The following is a 14,149-nucleotide window of genomic DNA, read 5'->3' as shown; positions in this document are numbered from 1 at the left end:
CGCCATTCTTTGGCTTGTGTTATAGAAGCATCACCTCCATCTCTGGCTCCATCCTCAGGAGACCTTCTCCCCGTGATTGTGTGTCTGTGTCCAAGCTTCTCCTTTGATAAGGAAACCTGTCATATGGGCCCATGGCCCACCCTAACGAACTCACTGCAACCTGATGACCTCTGTAAAGACCCTCTCTCCAAATAAGGTCACCTTTTGAGGCGCTGGGGCTTAGGACTTCAACATATCAATTCTCGAGGGACACAATTCAACTCATAACACCTTGGATGTCATAAATACTCATGAGAAGGTCAACCAACGTGCTTCTGTGTAGGTCTGTCTCTGTGAAAAGCAACTTGGGCATTTGCCCCAGGCCTGGTCCTTTGGGGGTTCCTGAATCAAGAGGAGGCCTTTGGACTCCAGGCGACGGCACTGCGTTGCAGAGTGTCCCCCAAATTCGTGTCCAAGGAACATCAAGGATTGCCAGTAACCACCGGAAGCCAGGAGAGTGGCATGGAACAGATTGTCCTCAGAGCTTCCAGAAGGAACCAACCCTACCCACACCTTGACTTCCAAGCCTCCAGGACTGTGAGACCACAAATTTCTGTTGTTTTAAGCCCTCCAGTCTGTGGAGGTTTGTTACATCAACCCCAGGACACCAGTACAGAGCTTAGCCCAACCCGTGCCCATTGGGAGGTTAATAGCCCGACACAGAACATCAGGCCAATCCTGGAGTCTTCCGGAGCACAGCCCTGCGTGTCTGCACAGGTCACACTCCGTGATGCTAGCCCCCTGTTACACCCCCACCTGGGCCCCAGGTGACAGAGGCTGTGCGCAAAGTTTACCCAGCAGAGGTAATGCTGGTAACACGAATGCACGCTCACTATGTCACTTGTTAGCTCCAAGTGACTAAGACAGTTTAGTCTCTGGTTAAGCATTTGGCCACAACAGCAGAAACCAAGAAGGCAGGCGGAGAGAAGGAAGAGGGCAGTGGAGTTGTGACAGCGTGGCACTCCAGAGAGGTGGCAGATTATAATTTGGTCCCTGGAACTGCAGAGAGCCCTGAATCACTTCAGTCCTGCTCCCATGAGATCTGCTGTGTGGCCAGCATTCCCTGCCACTGACATCTTTGTCACTCTTAACAGCTGAAGAATTGGCAACACAGAGTCCCTGCCCTGCTGGCTGAACGCGGGGTGGCGGGCGGGGGTGGAGGCTGAGCTGGTGCCGCAAAGCCCCGTGGGTGACAGGGCACCAGGCGCCAGGCAGGAGTCCTCACCTGGAGATCACCTCCCCAGCCTCCAGCAGGGGCGGGGTTCCTCACGGCCGCCCAGCTCCCTCCACCCGCTCTGCGGACAGGGGAACCCTCAGAGCAGCAGTGGGGCTCTCACATCTCTCCCCTGAAGCTGCAACCTCCCCCCAGTAGAGGCCAGTCTAGGGCCCACCTGGTCTCCGCCTGGCCCTCCCCACTGCGGAGAGAAAAGTACAGCTCGGCAAGCACAGAGAGAGGCTCAGGGCATGGCCTTGGTGTCTGACAGACTGGGGTTGGAGACTGCCCTGACCTTTGCTGGTGTGTGACCTTGCTTCCAATGCAGGGGGCAAGATTTCAAACCCTGGTCGGGGAACTAAGATCCCACATGCCGTGCGCTGCAACCATAAATAAATAAATTAATTAATTAAAGTGCTTATTCTTTAAAAAAAAAAAAAGAATAAAGTTAGGCCTTAGCCACAGGAAGTTGTGAGTACTGAAATATCAGGTATGGATAAGACCCAGCACAGAGCCTAAAAAATGCACTCAAAATGGGATTATTTTTTTATATTTCTTTTTTTTTTAATAAATTTATTTTATTTTATTTATTTATTATTTTTGGCTGCGTTGGGTCTTTGTTGCTGCGTGCAGGCTTTCTCTAGTTGTGGCGAGCGGGGGCTACTCTTCGTTGTGGTGCGCGGGCTTCTCATTGCGGTGGCTTCTCTTGTTGCAGAGCACGGGCTCTAGGCGTGCAGGCTCAGTAGTTGTGGCATGCAGGCTCAGTAGTTGCGGCTCACAGGCTCTAGAGCACAGGCTCAGTAGTTGTGGCTCACGGGCTTAGTTGCTCCACGGCATGTGGGATCTTCCCGGACCAGGCCTCGAACCCGTGTCCCCTGCATTGGCAGGCAGATTCTTAACCACTGTGCCACCAGGGAAGTCCCAAAAGGAGATTTTGAAAACAGTTTTTTTGGTTGCAAGTTACCAAACCAATCCAAGCTAGCTGGAGTAAAAGGGATTTTATTAGATATCTACTGAGGTTGTTCATGGAAGCGGAGGGCAGCCAGGCCTGGAACCAGTAAGTGAAGAGGTGTCACCCCCAGGGGGTCCTCTCTGTGTCCCCCATCTCTTGTCTGCTTCTCTGTACTCGCAGCAGCCCGCGGTTCTGGAATTGACAAGGGACCAGCCCTGCCTGACCGTCAGTCCCTCCCCCTCCTCTTCCCAAAGTCCCACATGGTCACCCAGAGCCCATCAACGGTTGAGGAAGCTGGAGGAGGTGGGTGAGGGTGGGGGACCGTGAACAAACATGGTGGAAGGAGGAAGCTCTGAGCAGAAGGGGACCTCACGAGGAGGACGGGTCCCCTGCAGAGTGACGGCTGTCACATTAATAACTACCGTTAAACTGCCACGCATGGCCTACAAGCTCCAGAGCACAACAATGCATCTGGTCTCGTACTGTTTCAACTCCTCAGGGCAGGGGTACCTAAAATGCATCCTGATTTCAGAGAGGAAAGATGCCCGAGCCTGTTCAGAAAGCCACTGCTATGGACTAAGTATCTGTACCCGCGAAAAATTCATGTGCTGAGACCTAATCCCCAGGGTGATGGTATTGGGCGGTGGGGCCTTTGGGAAGGGATTAGGTCATGAGGGTAGAGGATTAGTGTCCTTATAAAAGAGACCCCAGAGAGAGCTCCCATCCCCTCCACCCTGTGAGGACACAGTGAGAAGATGACGGCCTTTGAACCAGGAAGCGGACCCCACCAGCCACTACACCTGCCAGCACCATGATCTTGGACTACCCAGCCTCCAGGACAGTGAGAAATAAATGGCAGTTGTTTATAAGTCACCCGGTGTGTGGTGTTCTCTTACAGCCCGAATGGATGGAGGCAGCCACAGAAAGCTCCAGTGAGGCACCCAGCTCAGTGGACGAACCTCTCTGTTGCAAACTCGCAACTGGAAGAGCCCTTGGCTTCGGTTTTGTCAGAGTGTACTCTGTTATCCCCAAAGTGGGCTCTGTGAATTCTAGGCCTGTGATGTGTCTCCAGGGCAAGGGCCCGAGGCCAGATGGGTTTAGAATGACTATTCCTTGCAATCCCTTCTCGGAGACTCAAGGCCCATCTGTACACAGAAGACCCCGAGAAGAAGCCCCTGTATTGCAATCTGTTCAACTTGGTTTAAACCAGCATTTCCCACATTTACTGGAGCCCAAACACATTTTTCATGGAGCACCTATTACCATGCCCTGGAATTAGTGGTCCAGGAAACACAGGTGGGGGAAAACTCACCCAGCCTGATACCAGCCCCTCCTCGGCGGGGAGAGGTGTCCTTTGGAGGCTCTCCGTGCTGGCCAAGGCGTCCCTGTCCTCGCTTGGGACCTGATGCTGAAGAGGTCCTTCCTTCCACTGCGTTGCACCCACGCCTGCTCCTCGGCCCGCTCACCCCGGACAGTCCACTCTGCTCAGCTGCCTCCCATCACTACGTTCTCCCAGTTGCCCTCTGGACGCTTTGCCTGTGTCCCACTCACGTTTACTTCCTGAACTAGACCAAACTCCCGAGAGCAGTCCGACCAACGCGGCATGGAGTGGACACATCTCTTCTCTTCCACAGTAGATCTCAAAACTTATCTTTCGTTCAGTGCTTATCAAAAACCTTCCCAAGTCCCCAGAACTGTGTCAGAAACCTACAGGACCACCTAGAAATACCCTCGGGGAGCTTCCTGTGTACTGAGGAGGCCAAAGAAAACTCCACAAAGCTCAACAACAATATCAAAAGTAAATTATTCATGTCAGCAGTATAATAAACGTTGCAATAAGAATAGACGGGTATTCCTGTCCTGCCCCTAGGTCCTTGAGGACACGGGGAGGGGGAAGGGGAAGCTGGGACGAAGTGAGAGAGTGGCATGGGCATATAGACACTACCAAATGTAAAACAGAGAGCTAGTGGGAAGCAGCCGCATAGCACAGGGAGATCAGCTCGGTGCTTTGTGACCACCTAGAGGGGTGGGATAGGGAGGGTGGGAGGGAGACGCAAGAGGGAGGGGATATGGGGATATATGTACACATATAGCTGATTCACTTTGTTATACAGCAGAAATTAACACAACATTGTAAAGCAATTATACTCTAATAAAGATTTAAAAAAAAAGAATAGACGGGTAAGGCCCCCAAGAGTATAAAAGGTAATCAGAATCATCAAAAGCACGCAGTGCCCACCCCCCCACCACCCCACCCCACCCCCCCAAGAAAAGTGCAGCAGATACATTGGAACAGATGCCAACACGGAAAGTCAGGCAGGGGAAGGCAGATGTCTAATCCGACTCCGTTTCTCTTTCTTCCTCTCCAGGTTTGCTGTGAAGGATTCTTCTCCCTAAATACTGCGGCCTGAGGACACGGTTAGTCTCCCCAGAACATGGCAGAGTGTGGACGACACCTTCCCAGGAGGCAGGACGGAGAGCAGAGGCTGCAGTGAGACCCCACAGCAGAAGGTTCTTTCCACCAGGAATGGTAGCTGTGGAGACCCTGATAACCACAGGAAACGCTGTGACCGAGAGTGAGAAAGGGGGTCTCTCAAGGACACCGGAAAAGGCTCTGCCTCACCCTGGGCTCCACCAAAGGATGGAGGGTTCCCGCTTGCCTTGTTCCCAGGGGACATTGAATAAATACTTATCCAGTTGGTGAGTGATGGAGTGAATGGTGGGTAAATGAAAACCACGAAAACACAAAAGTCAGGCTTCCCACCTGAAGCAAGGCCAAGCACAGAATTAAAGGGCCATGTGAATGAATGAATAAATGAATGAATGAATGCCCCATTTCCTTTAGGAAATGAAATAATTTGAATATGGAATACATTTTGATAATTTGAAATAATTTGAATGGATGGTTTTCCCCCAAGTCTACCCAGAAAGACAAAAGCAAGTTCTTGCTCAAGACTGGGAAGCGGGAAGTTGATGATATACCTTACACACTCACACACACACACACACACACACACACACACACTCATACTCACACAAGCAGACCTGTGGACACGTGGCCCTGCTGGTCTCTTCTTTGTCCTCTCTCGGCTTCACATGGCCACGTCTTTGTCCCCTTATCTGGGCCTGTTCTGGAGGCCTTCCCTCCTTCAGCAATTGGCCCCGACCCAACCCTCAGCCCTGTCCCTGCCTGCTCTGGCCCTGCCCCTCCTCCCCATGGCCAGAGGCCTTCCTTCTGGGGAGCTGGCTCCTCCTCTCTGTCCCATCAGGGCAGCCAGCGGCTTTGGTCAACAGCTAAGGTCTGGTGCTGAGCAAGGATCCCGAGTCCCCTTCTCAGAGGAACAAGACGGGGGTCCCTGGAGAGAGACAGAGATGGTTGCAGGGCAGAAAAAACAATTTTCCCTTTACTCTTCTGAGTTCTTGGCTGAGATCCCTAAAATAAAACAGTAACAAGAGAAAAACAAATAGAAGTTTATTAACACGTTTACCTCATGTATACGTGGGAGATCCCCAGGGAAAAAATGAGTAACTCTTCAGGGGGCCTCAGCCACCTGCTCAAATACCATCTTCAGCTAATAACAAAAGAGGGAAGGTGGGAGGTTCATACAGGAGGTGAGCAGGTAAACAGGTGAGGTGGTTATGCAGCTCTAAGCAGTGCCTTTGCCGTGGATGAGAGTTTCCTGTGATTCAGAGTCACCCTCTATTCCTGGTACAGGGAGGGAGACCCCCTTGTACGTGGAGGTACCCTTTACGCGTGTAGATTTCACTTACAAAAGGGCAACTTCTACTCTGTTTGCTGAGCTTTCCCTGTGTCTGCTGTTTCTCAAAATAATCAGCTCAGAACAAGCCTCAAGCCAAAAAGGCGTATTTGGGGATAGTGCATCCTGCTACCCTTCGAGGTTTCACACAAAATTTTCCCCTTCAGGCAGTGAAACCATGGCCCGCGAGGCCCGTGTAAAAGCAAGGATGCAGCTCACAGCCTTCCTGCCTGGGCTTTCCCTGGATACAGCTTCTTCCTGTGGGAATAAATCCTATCCATCCACAAAGCGAGTGCTCCTTCCTGATTTTCCCAGCGAGGTGCTCCGTTGGAGCAAAGCGACTTTATCCCTCCTTTTGCCTCCTTGAGACCCACTGGAGACAGGAATGGGGGTCTTGCTCATCCCCCTCTTTCTCCGGCCTCTCTCTACTGCACACAGTAGGTGCCCTGATGTACATTTCCAGCCTGCTGGACCCTGCCAGGCACTTTGCAGGGTTGTGATTTCATTTAATCATCCCAGAGAGGCTAACTTGCATTGTGATTAGATTTTACTGTGAGAAAAAAAGAAAAAAATTTCCTAAGAAGAAAACCATATAAACTTTGCTCTGCTTGAGGCAAAGCTAAATTTTACAAACTGCTTGTAGCAAATTTTATGAACTGTTCTCTGTCTGGGTTAGAAAGATATAAAGAACTTAACTTGAGCACAGACTGCAAATGAGTAAGTGGTAAACTATTTTTCTCTTATGTTCCTAAAATAGCCCGGGTGCCGGCACAGAGAACTTCATCTTGGCCCAGAACCCTTGAGCGCTGTTATGGCGGAGAGTAAAACGAGGTAAAGCTCGGGACCCTCCAGAGTGTTTTCAATTGTTCGGCGTTATCTTCATATAGAGGAATTTCCAGTGAATTCCTCACAATAAAGTCTTCAGAGCACTATTCAGTATAACCAAAACTTGGTGAAATGTTTGTCCTATTTAAAAATTGGCAAAGCCAGCATACAGTGTACTCTTAAAAGCTACTGCCAAAAATATGGCGAACATCTTCCTATAATAATGAAAAAGATCTAAAACATCTGTGCTCAATTTCTGCTTTGGAGGACTGGAGTTGAGTAGTTGATAAAGGATGCTGTTTTGCTCGTAAATACAGCGATTCCTCAAGGAGAAAAGCTACAGTCACTAACGGGTCCATGTACGTAGTGGAGAAACTCGGTGACTTCCTACTCAAGATGCCTCACCAATAAATAAGCTACAAGGATATATTGTACAGCATGGAGTATGTAGCCAATACATTATAATAACTTTAAATGGAGTATAATCTATAAAAATATTGAATCACTATGTTGTACACCTGAAACTAATATAATATTGTAAATCAACTATACTTCAGTTAAAAAATAATTAGGGGGCTTCCCTGGTGGCGCAGTGGTTGAGAATCTGCCTGCCAGTGCAGGGGACACGGGTTCGAGCCCTGGTCTGGGAAGATCCCAGATGCCGCGGAGCATCTGGGCCCGTGAGCCACAATTACTGAGCCTGCGCGTCTGGAGCCTGTGCTCCTCAATAACAGAGGCCGCGAGAGTGAGAGGCCCGCGCACTGCGATGAAGAGTGGCCCCCGCTTGCCACAACTAGAGAAAGCCCTCGCACAGAAACGAAGACCCAACACAGCCATTAAAAAAAAAAAAAAAAAAAATTAGGCTTGGCTGCAAAGCAGAAGAAAACAAAGGCCTCACCAGATGTACAGATGTATACAAGCTGTCAAACACTGCACAGGTACCAGCCCACGAGTATGATCACCTGTGCGGTACCAAACAGAAAACAGGGCAGATCAAACACAGCCTGGGATTCCATGGCTCTGCCCTCCAGGTTATAGACGCTCAGTGACCACGAGAACAGAAAAGCTCACAGGGAGAAAGGACCACGGGAAATGGGATGAATGGGCAGGAGAGGAAAAAAAGGAGTGAGCTTCACGATTCCTTTCACAGCTGCCACAGTGAGCCGAACTGGCCTGTGAGAAAATCACCTTTTTGTTTCCGTGTCCTGATGTTACCTGTGGTCCTTCTGCAGGAAAGCAGCACGCCAGTGGGTATCTGAGATCCCACAACAAGTAATAGGGGCGAAATAGACAGAACCACCCCAACCTCCTAAACCCTCCCAGGAGACAGGTGTCAAATAGGCTGACACCAAATATCCCTTCACAGCATCTCTTTTTATCCAGCATCTCCACATCCTGGAGGAAGTGATGTGTAGTCAGTGACGGGTAGTCAGCGATGTGTTAGATTATGGTCTTTCCAAAAGTCATTACATTAAAACCATGAGTTTAATACGATGCCTAAAGGACAAACGCTCTCTTCTGTTGCCTGCTTATGTTTTCATTGGTTTGGTTGTTTTCCCATCATCATTTCTTTAAATACTCTTTTCTTTTAATTGTATAATCAACACATAATAAGATGCACAAATTTTAAGTGTGCATGCTCTTGGACATGCATGCAAAAATTCTACGAGTTGTGACAAATGCTTACATGCACCTATGTAAGGTGACCAACCGGTTCCAGTTTTCCTGGGACTATCCCTGTTTGAAATCTGAAAGTCCCACGTCTCAGGAAGCCCCTTATCTCCAGATAAAACTGGACAGTTCGTCTCTCTATGCAGCAAACACCTCACTGAAGATATAGAATATTTCCATCACCCCAAAAAGTTTCCTTGTGCCCTTTTGTAGTCAATCCACTCACCCTGCAAAGGCAACCGCTATTCTAATTTCTATCACCATAGCTCAGTGTTGCCTGTTCCAGAATTTCATATAAAGAGAACCATTCAATATATACTTTTTTGTGTCTCGCTTCTTTCACTCAACATCATGTTTTGGAACTTCATCCACATTGTTGCCTGTATTAGGAGTTTGTTAGTTTATATTGCTGAGTAGTAGTACATCTATAACTATAATTTGCTTATCTGTTCACCTGTTGATGGACATTGGGTTGTTTTCAGCTTTGGGCTATTATGAGCATTCTTGTGCATGTCTTTTTGTGGACATGTTTTCATGTCTCTTGGGTAAATACCAATGACTTGAATGACCGGGTTACAGGGTAAGTTATGTTTCTAAGAAACTTCCAAACAGCATTCCAGAGCAGCGATACAATTTCATACTCCCACCGGCAACGAGTGAGAGTCCCAGTTGCTTGACATTCTCACCCACATGTGGTCTTGTCAGTCTTTCCAATGGTAGACATTCCAGCGGATGTGAAGTGGTATCTCACTGTGGTTTCATTTTGCATGATAAGCATGTTCAACACTTTTCCTATACTTTTTGGTCATTTGTATATCTTCTCTTTTTTTTTTTAAACAAACAATTTTTTATTGAAGTGTAGTTAATTTACAGTGTTGTGTTAGTTTCAGGTGTACAGCAAAGTAATTCAGTTATACATATGCATATATATATTCTTTTTCCAATTCTTTTCCATTATAGGTTATTACAAGATATTGAATATAGTTCCCTGTACCATACAGTAGGTCCTTGTTGTTTATTTATTTTATATATAGTAGTGTGTATCTATTAATCCCAAACTCCTAATTTATCCCTCTACTTCCCTTTCCCTTTCAGTAACCATAAATTTGTTTTCTATGTTTGTGAGTCTGTTTCTGTGTCATAAATAAGTTCATTTGTATCATTTTTTAAGATTCCACATATAAGTGGTATCATATGGTATTTGTATTTCTCTGACTTACTTCACTTAGTATAATAATCTCTAGATCCATCCAAGTTGCTGCAAATGGTATTATTTCATTCATTTTTATGGCTGAGTAATATTCCATGGTATATGTATACCACATCTTCTTTATCCATTCATCTGTCGATAGACATTTAGGTTGCTTCCATGTCTTGGCTATTGTAAATAGTGCTGCTATGAACACAGGGGTGCATGTATCTTTTCAAATTAGAGTTTTCATCTTTTCTGGAATATATGCCCAGGAGTGGGATTGATGGATCATATGGTAACTCTATTTTTAATTTTTTAAAGGAACCTCCATACTGCTCTCCACAGTGGCTGCACGAATTTACATTCCCACGAACAGTGTAAGAGGGTTCCCTTTTCTCCACACTCTCTGTATATCTTCTTATATAAAGTGTCTGTTTAAGTATTCAAATCTCTTGCCTGTTATTTAAATGACTTATTTATCTTTTTCCTATTGATTTGTAGGAAGTCTTTCTACATTCTGGATAGAAGTGCTTTGTCACATTTACATACTGAGGATATTTTCCCCCAGTCTGTGGCTTGTGTTTTCATTTTCTTACTGAAGTTTTTATATAAGCAGAAATTTTTAATTGTGACAAAATCCAATTTATCAATTTTGGATTTGATGATTAGTGCTGTTTAAAAACTGTCCAGGAAATCTTTGCCTACCCCAAGTTTTCAAAAACATTTTCCTAGATTTTCTTCTAGAAATTTTACAGCTTTAGCTTTTAAGTTTAGGTCGAAAATATTTCATGATTTAATTATTGTGTAAGGTGTTAGTTAAGGGTCAAACTTTATTTTCTCTATAGATATCCAGCGGTTTTGGCTCCACTTACCAAAAAAAGATTTTCCTTTCTTCGCTGAATTTTCTTGGTGCCTTGTTAAAATCAAGTGACCACTGTGGTAGCCTGAATCCTTGTAACCTGTTTTTTTTAATGTCTTTTTCTCTCTGTCGTTCAGTTTGGGTAATTTTACTGACCATTCCTCAGGTTCACTGATCCTTTCTTCTACATTATCCAATCTATTGCTAATACTCTTCAAAGATTTTTTAAATTGGAAAGCATTGTATTTTTCAGTTCTACAATTTCCATTTGGTTCATTTTTAGAGTCCCCAAATCTTTCCTTAAATTCCCTATGTCTTCTTCCATTATATCCATCTTTCTCATAGTTATTTTATAGTAGTCCTCTGCTAATTTCCACATCGAGGTCATCTGTGAATCTTTTCCAACTGATTATTTTTTTCTTGACTGTGAGCCTCATTTTCTTGATTCTTCTTGTGTCTAGTAATTCTTTATTGTATACTGGACATAGAGGACATTACATTTCAGAGACTCTGGATTCTATTGCCTTCTTTTGAAGAGTGCTGAATTTGGTTCTATCAGGGAGGGAAGTTACCTCAACCCTTCATAGCACCTTGATCTTGTAGAGACTTGGTTCTAGGCTTTGCTACAGCATGTGTATTTTGATTTTCCTATCATAGCCCTTAGTCCTCTAATGTCATCTTACTAGTAAGGCATGGTCCCTCTGTGGTTTCCATGAAAGGCTCAAGGTGTTTGCCAAGCCCCCTAACTTGATAGGACTTGAATTCCTAACTTTGTCTTCCTAGCATGGGACAGCTGCTGAAATCTCTGCTCAGTTCTTCCAGGCTTCCAGCTTTCATGTGAATTTCCTGGAGTTTCACTCCACACACGCATTGTTCAGGACTCAGCCATGGCTTCTACATAAGTTAGTATGCAGATCTTGAGGCTTAACCCTCTCTGCATCCCTTTTTCTGGGATTTCCTCACTAAATTGCCAGCTGTACTTGTAGTCTCAGACCATAACATCTATTCCCAATCCAATAACTCTTGAATTCTATTCCCAGTGCACCTTGAGGACTGGAGAATATCCTCTGGGGAAGCGGATGTCACCTTTTACTTCCCTTAATTCAAAGGTTGTAGCCAGTCCAGTCTCTATCTGCTTTGATTACTCTTCAGTGGGTACTTTTATATTTTGTTTGATGTTTATAATTATTATTGACAGGAGGATTAGTTTGAGGTAAGCTTCCTCTCCATCACTAGAAGTGAAAAGTCCTTATTTTTAAAACCAGTTGAATTAATAGTTAATAAATCCCATGCAAGGAGAAAATTGGTATCACTGCCAGTCAGTGAGTATTTGTAGCACTTCTCCTGCACAAATAAAAGGAAAATTGGTCTTCATGTCCTATTTTATACAGCACCATGTGAAAGGGCTCTTTATTCAGTCAAGCCACGAACATTTTCTAAACACCCATGGACCCATGACCCTGAATAAGGCTCTCTTGGGGGATGAAAAGACAATCCTGGGTTTGGGGCTCAGGAACGCTATCCCAAGAGTGCTACGGACAGCTGACTGAAGGTGTTGGCTAAGGAGCTGGTTCTGTGTGCAAGAGGACAGCCACTCTCAGCTTTTCTCCCTGGAGACAAGCATGGCATGTAATTATCCTGAATGTGACATCCTCCTGCCAAAGCACCTCATTTGTGCAAAATTCCTGCCACTCGGTAGCACTCAGTGGAGGTAAAATTATTATGGTAATAACACTTATCGCCAATAATTTCACAAACTTCAGCATTTTAACTATCACTAGTCATGAATTACCAGTAACACATTTGACACCTATTGGGAATCTCCAGAATTACTGCAAAGGCTACGATGGAGCCATTCTGAAGTTTGGAATGTGCAACGTGATGGAAGTGTACTTCGGAAGGTTATTCTGGCTTTGGTAGTTAGGAAGGCTCAAACAGGGACAGCACAGAATGGGAGCTCTGATGGCCCACAGATGGATTTCAAAGTATCACCCTTTAAAATTGTGCTCAATTTCCTGTTTAGGTGCCCTTTACTTTCTTCCGTCTTTTTTTTTTTTTGGTGGGTGAGAGGAATCCAGCCTCTATCAGATTTTCAAAGGAGTTCACAATCCCCCCAAATTTAAGAATTATTGATCTAGAAACCAGACTTTTTTTATCATGAACTCAATCACCAAATATTTTAAAATACACCCCAAATTTTATATATTTATTTATGTGTAAATTATGTTCATAAACTATTTTCATCTGTTATATCAGGGCACAATATCCACTAAAAATGAGGTTAATCATTAATAATAGGAAATGTAAATTTGTGTTTCAAATTGTTTGGGATGATTATTCATTGTTCTCATCATATCTAATAACCTGATATTGAGACCAATGAAGAGTTCCTCCTGAGTTAGAAATAGGTCTCTCATTCTCTTGTTTGTCTGTGATTTGGGGGAAATATTTTCTTGAGAATCTTTTAAATCCTTTGAAGCCATTTATCTACCCTTTGAGTTTTAGTTAAAACTAGATTATGTAACCCATAAATACATTTCTTGTTCATGAAAATACATCAAAATATCCTGAAAATGGTCTAATGAGAGAGAATGCCATTAGCAGCCCCTGGGAATACCTTGTGTATCATTATGACATGACCTGTGACCACTTAAAGTGAGGTTATAGATCATACATCGACATTTGATCTATAACATTCTTATTTTTAGTTTAAAATACATATTAATGGAAGTTCTAGTATGTTTCTCCTGCACCCCAGTGTATTGTCTCATGCACCCCACCCTGGAGACCTCAAGTTCAGGAGATGATTTACTGCAAGTCACCCACAGGTGTGGCAAGGTGAACCAGGTACAGACCATCATGGAGTCAGCAAAGATGCGGAAGGGGGATAGGGATAGAATCAATCAGAGATGAAGGATAAGATAAATTTAAAAATCCAACGTGATTCCAAAGTTTTAACTCCAAGAGACATGAAAACATAACTGGAAGTGGTGGTATCCTGGGAGAGAAGAGGCATTTAGAATGACAAGATTGGGTTGGGTGAATGATCAGTCCAATTTTCTGCTTTGAGATGCTGAGAGAGGAAAGAGACAAAGGCCAGCAGGCCACTGGAGACAAACCATTAACCTCCCAGGTGTGGTGGAGACCCTGACCTCAGCCAGCTCCCCTCTGGGCATGATTTTGGCTCCATGTTCTGTCCACTGCCTTTCAAGCCATCCTTGTGAGTGGCTGTGATTCTCCCTAGCCTTTCTCCAGCTGTAATCCAAGGGAGGTTTTTCCATCCTCTGTTAATTGAGAGAGCAAGGCTGGAACACGAGTGAATGATGTTTGAACCACATGGAAGGCTTTCTCAATGGGCCCGAGTGAGTCAGCCCACGGCCCGTGTGACTGTCCTTCAGAGGGCCCTATCAGAGCAGCTCTGCGTCGCCCTCCAGCCTGGATGACTCCTCCAGAGATGCCCGTTAACTTCTTCCCCCGGCCGGCTCACAGGCTTGCCTAATGAGGTCCCAAACAAAAGGAACACTGTGTCGGGAGTGGAAAGTCCACGTGGGGTCCCCTGTGTGGCGCCCCCCACCGAGGCTGCCTTCACGTATTCATGGACCCTTCCTGAAGGGCATCTGTATCTTTGTGAAGAGCCTCA

The sequence above is a fragment of the Eschrichtius robustus genome, chromosome 5 (genome assembly GCF_028021215.1).
Source record: "Eschrichtius robustus isolate mEscRob2 chromosome 5, mEscRob2.pri, whole genome shotgun sequence".
In the NCBI taxonomy this organism is placed as follows: Eukaryota; Metazoa; Chordata; class Mammalia; order Artiodactyla; family Eschrichtiidae; genus Eschrichtius; species Eschrichtius robustus.
This window is presented reverse-complemented; position numbering follows the sequence as displayed.